Source organism: Protopterus annectens, chromosome 7.part0, assembly GCF_019279795.1.
Source record: "Protopterus annectens isolate FY-2018-M chromosome 7.part0, PAN1.0, whole genome shotgun sequence".
NCBI classification, from domain to species: domain Eukaryota; kingdom Metazoa; phylum Chordata; order Ceratodontiformes; family Protopteridae; genus Protopterus; species Protopterus annectens.
The window spans coordinates 44,171,476-44,177,650 of NC_056739.1; the positions used below are offsets into that span (position 1 = coordinate 44,171,476).

The 6,175-nt window shown below is 34.7% G+C and overlaps 1 protein-coding gene across 1 annotated transcript in view; it reads right to left on the reverse strand.

The window, feature by feature from the left end:
* LOC122806230 (copine-8-like) overlaps positions 1-6,175 on the reverse strand; it is a 4,689,459-nt gene that overhangs the window by 1,576,061 nt on the left and 3,107,223 nt on the right. The gene's annotated exons all lie outside the window — the stretch shown is intronic.

Genomic DNA, 6,175 nt, shown 5'->3' on the forward strand with positions numbered 1-6,175 from the left:
AGTACTGCATAATTTGTGATATTACAGCAACACAAGAGGCAATAATAGTATTGTATAATTTGTGATATTACATCAAGTAACCAAAAAAAGCGGTGTAAAAGTGGAAGAAGAACACAATTGAAAGGAAATGTCCACTTCTGGAGCCAATATACTACAACCCAGAAAATATTTATTTTTAAAAACACAAAAACTAAATGATATCCACAAAGATAATCCACAATAGTCAAGCGCTTTCATCAGATGACTTCTTCAGAACAAAATACCATGGTCTCATCTCATTTTATACTTGTGGGTAATGGGTCTGGTTAACAATTAATTAACATTTAAAGCGGCACTGTAAAATACACGTTGTTATATACACATATAAAACAAAAGTATTATTTAAAAACAACTATAAATATTAAAACTAAAGCTAGTATGTTACAGCTTTGTAGCTCTGAACCTGAGTTCAGGTTTAATACTGATGGCATCATTGATACCTGGAAATTCTGTGGCATTCAACTTAAGTTGCCACCTAGTTTCTGCCCTTAATAATTTATTCGTCCAATCCCCTCCTCTAAAATCCATATTAACTACTTCTAAAATAGCAAACCTAAAACAATGGGAAGGGTTGCAGTTAACATGCTTAAAAAGGGCATTCTTTTCATCTTTTTTTGTAATGCTGTAACAGTGTTCATAAATCCTACGGTTTATCCTCCTTTCTGTCTTCCCTATATAAAAACATTCACAGGCCTTACATAAAGCTAAATAGACAACACCTGTGGTTATACATGAGCCCGGGGCCAAAAAAACTTCAATTTCATATGGACCCAATCTAACCTTAGGGGTTTCTAAAATGTAACTACAGTAGTCACAAGCCCCACATTTGCTAATTCTGTTCTTTTTGTGTTTCTTTTTTAGATATTGGTTTTCTAAAATATTTTTCAAATTGTTGTTAACCCTATAGGTAAACAAGGGTTCTAAACCAACAGCTGCCCATAAATCCTTATTTACCTTTAACATGTCCCAATTGTTTTTAATAATCCTTTTGACTTCACTAGAGGTTTCACCGTAGTTAAAACCATAGCTTGGGAAAAGTCCTTAGGTTCATTTTGATCTTTAACTGTAACTTCCTCAGTAGCTCCTAGTAAAGGTTTGTATCTAACATTCCACTCACTCATAACTTGGTCTCTAATCCTAGTTAAAAAGTCCAAGGGGTAATCCCTACCAAGGAACATATCCAAAACTAGCCTTGTTTCCTCTTCAACAAAACTAAGTCTAGAACACATTCTGACTACCATAACCATCTGCCCCTTTACTATATTCCTTTTAGTATAGGGAGGGTGGTTACTAGAAATTTCCAGGTAGTCATTAGAAAAGGTAGGTTTTCTAAATACCCTAGATTGGAAGCTGTTACTAACAAAGTCCTTGATCAACTTAACATCCAAAAAGTTAATCTGCCTGTTGTTACCAGTACCAGTGAATTTAAAGTATTTGCATATTCCGTTAATATATTAAAGGAAAGGATCTAAGGTCCTTTCGTCTTCCCACAAAATAAATAAATCATCTAAAAACCTAAGATACAAATACGAATCGTTCTTATAACGTGAATTAAAAATGTATTGGTTTTCCCATTGATACATTACAAGGTTTACAAAAATAGGGGCACAACTGTTGCCCATAGCTACACCTTTTACTTGTCTGTAAAATTCCCTCCAAAAGTAAAGAAGTTGTTTTTTAAAACAATCTCCATCAAGTCTAAAATAAAATTAATCGCGTCACCACTTAAATTGGTTTTACTCACTAATACTTTGTTAAAAAGTCCTAACCAATGTCATGTGGGATGGAGGTGAAAAGGTCAACCACATCAACAGTGGAAAAGCTAACCTCATTACTAAAAAAATCTTCTTTAACTTTTCTTAAAAAAATCCCATGAATCAATAAGAATATGTTCAATGGGGGCCATCCTGTCAATAAAAATACCTAAAGGGTAGGTAATACTGTTGTGACCACAAATAATAAGCCTATAAGGGGGTATAACAGATTGTTCCACATGAAGAAAATTATAAACCTCTTCATTAATAACCCTTTGATAAAGGGAGTCTTCCAATATAAGTTTAATTTTCCTATAACAAAGACGAATTTCATTCCTAGATGCCACTTCATATTTAGATGCATCATTTAACATACATGTTATTTTATTATTATAATCTTCAGTATATGTGATAACCATACCCCCACCCTTATCGGCTTCATAAACCTAGTGTTCGGGTCATCTCTTAATTCATAAAGTAGCCTTTTTTCTGCCAAGGAAAGGTTGTGTTTCTTGTATCTATGAGTTTATAGGGATTTAAAAATTTCCTGGAAGCTAACATTCTCAAAGGAACGTAAAATGGAAACCAGAGAACCAGAGGGGGGTGTAACAACTTTTCTTTCTGATTTCAAATTTCCTGTCAGTAGAATTAGCTACCTTATCTTTGTTTAAAAAATTCAAATTCAGTTTTCTTACAAAAATCTTAAAATCGGTTAATACTTTACTCGTTTCTTCCTTTATGGAGGGAACAAATATCATTCCCTTCATTAATAAATGAAATAAATCCTTACAAATAGGTAAATCAGTATAATTATACATTTTAAAACCTTTATATAAATACACAATACCATCTTTACAAATAATATCACCATCATGTTCATTACCACTCACATTACACTGGTTTAGTCGTAACTGTTCTTCCTCCTGTAGGAGGGGTTTCTGTATTTCTGCCTTGTCACTCCTTCCCCCTGGGGCCCTAAAAAATCTTTATCCTGCCAAGGTTGATTTCTATTAAAAATCCTTTCAGACCTCCTAAGGGGTGGGAACTCTTCTTCATAAGAATTATCATTAATATTTGTCCTGTTGACAGTAGGGCGGCCACGGTGGTGCAGTGGTTAGCATTGCCGCCTCACAGCAAGAGGTTCTCCGGTTCGATCCCCAGCTGGGGTGCCTTCTGTGCGGAGTCTGCATGTCCTCCCTGTGGTCGCGTGGGTTTCCTCCGGGTGCTCCGGTTTCCTCCCACATCCCAAAGACATGCTTCAGGTGGATTGGACACTCTAAATTGGCCCTAGGTGTGTGTGTGAGTGTGCCTTCTGTGGAAGGTTGGGCGCCGGGCTGGCAACTCGACACTGTAAAAAACTCCACTGCCAATTGATGTGCGGACAAGGTGATCCGCTGTGGCGACCCCTAACTGGGAAAAGCCGAAAGAAGAAGAAGAAGATTTGTCCTGTTGACAGTACCATTCACATTAGTGTGTTGAGTTTGACTGTGTATATTATTTCTACCCAAATCACCTTCCAAATAAGCTTAAGGAAATGGGTATGCTAAACAATTTTTATATTCGTATTCATCCCTTGTTAGTTTCTTTTTCTTCCTATAAATATTATTATTAACTTCATTTTCAACTTTATCAAAAATCACATTATACCTAAATGAATACTGGTTAAAACAAACATCATCTAACACAACACAATTAATGTCATCAATTTCCTTTAACAAATCATTTATCTTATTATTGATTTTCAAAATAAACTCCATCAGTTCGATGCCATGCCTGTCGAACATCTGGAGTAGTTTATCACATTCAGGTTCGCCTTTTTTTTACACCGTTAGGAAATTTAAACACTCGGAGCCCCTTAGGGATCCGCCTGCTAGCAATACACTCTTTCAGACAAGAATTATAGCATTGTAAAGCTTGGACTTTGTGCATTTTAAATTCTAGGTTTACTAACCTAGAGTCCATATTGATACTGTCAGTATGGTTGTTACTACCGAAAAATGCATAGTCCTTTTTAGTCGTCTTTCAGTCGGTTGAAAAGGGAGTTTGGTCCGTTGTTGCTGGACCTATTTTCCAAACTTCCAAAATTGCCCAGTGCCATGGAAACATTTTCCTTATTACGAGACCCTGTAGAAGTAGAACCAAGAACAACCGGAAGTGTTACCTCTCTAGGATTCCCCAAAGGACTTCCGTTCCTGTTGTTAATGGATGCAGAAGGATTTTGTATCTTGTGTACTGCTTCCTGCAGCAGATACCTTTTCAGTGAGATTTAAAATCAATTGAAGCAAACTGTCACTACTACACCCAATTTGCTGTCCACAAGGGAAGGGTAGAGAGCCAAGTTCTTCCTCGAAAACTGGTGACAACCCATTTTCATCCATAGTCGAGTGTGCTGGGTCTAGTAGGCTGCAAAAAAACCCAAAATCCACCAAGTAACCAAAAAAAGGGGTGTAAAAGTGGAAGAAGAACACAATTGAAAGGAAATGTCTACTTCTGGAGCCAATATACTACAACCCAGAAAATATTTATTTTTAAAAACACAAAAAATAAATGATATCCACAAAGATAATCCACAATAGTCAAGCGCTTTCATCAGATGACTTCTTCAGAACAAAATTCCATGGTCTCATCTCATTTTATACTTGTGGGTAATGAGTCTGGTTAACAATTAATTAACATTTAAAGTGGCACTGTAAAATACACGTTGTTATATACACATATAAAACAAAGGTATTATTTAAAAACAACTATAAATATTAAAACTAAAGCTAGTATGTTACAGCTTTGTATTTCTGAACCTGAGTTCAGGTTTAATACTGATGGCATCATTGATACCTGGAGATTTTGTGGCATTCAACTTAAGTTGTCACCTAGTTTCTTCCCTTAATAATTAATTGTCCAATCCCCTCTCTAAAATCCATATCAACTACTTCTAAAATAGCAAACATAAAACAATGGGAAGGGTTAAAGTTAACATGTTTAAAAAGGGCATTCTTTGCATCTTTTTTTTAATGCTGTAACATTGTTCATAAATCACACGGTTTAACCTCCTTTCCATCTTCCCTATACAAAAACATTCACAGGCATTACATAAAGCTAAATAGACAACACCTATGGTTATACATGAACCCAGGGCCAAAAGAACTTCAATTTCATATGGACCCAATCTAACCTTAGGGGTTTCTAAAATGTAACTACAGTAGTCACAAGCCCCACATTTGCTAGTTCCGTTCTTCTTGTGTTTCTTTTTTAGATATTGGTTTTCTAAAATAATTTTCAAATTGTTGTTAACCCTATAGGTAAACAAGTGTTCTAAACCAACAGCTGCCCAAAAATCCTTATTTCCCTTCAACATGGCCCAATTGTTTTTAATAATTCTTTTGACTTCACTAGAGGTTTCACCGTAGTTAAAACCATAGCTTGGGAAAAGTCCTTAGGTTCATTTTGATCTTTAACTGTAACTTCCTCAGCAGCTCTTAGTAAAGGCTTGTATCTAACATTCCATTCACTCATAACTCATCAACACAAGAGGCGATAATAGTATTGTATAATGTGGAATATTACAGCAAAACAAGAGGCGATAATAGTATTGTATAATTTGTGATATTACAGCAACACAAGAGGCAATAATAGTATTGTATAATTTGTGATATTACAGCAAAACAAGAGGCGATAATAGTATTGTATAATTTGTGATATTACAGCAACACAAGAGGCGATAATACTGTATAATTTGGATATTACAGCAACACAAGAGGTGATAATAGTATTGTATAATTTGTGATATTACAGCAACACAAGAGGCGATAATAGTATTGTATAATTTGTGATATTACAGCAAAACAAGAGGCGATAATAGTATTGTATAATTTGTGATATTACAGCAAAACAAGAGGCGATAATAGTATTGTATAATTTGTGGTATTTCAGCAAGACAAGCGGAGATAATAGTATTGTATAATTTGTGATATTACAGCAAAACAAGGGGCGATAATAGTATTCTATAATTTGTAATATTACAGCAAAACAAGAGGCGATAATAGTATTGCATAATTTGTGATATTACAGCAAAACAAGCGGCGATAATAGTATTGCATAATTTGTGATATTACAGCAAAACAAGCGGCGATAATAGTATTGTATAATTTGTGATATTACAGCAAAACAAGAGGCGATAATAGTATTGTATAATTTGTGATATTACAGCAAAACAAGAGGCGATAATAGTATTGTATAATTTGTAATATTACAGCAAAACAAGAGGCGATAATAGTATTGTATAATTTGTGATATTACAGCAAAACAAGAGGCGATAATAGTATTGTATAATTTGTGATATTACAGCAAAACAAGAGGCGATAATAGTATTGTATAATGTGTGATAT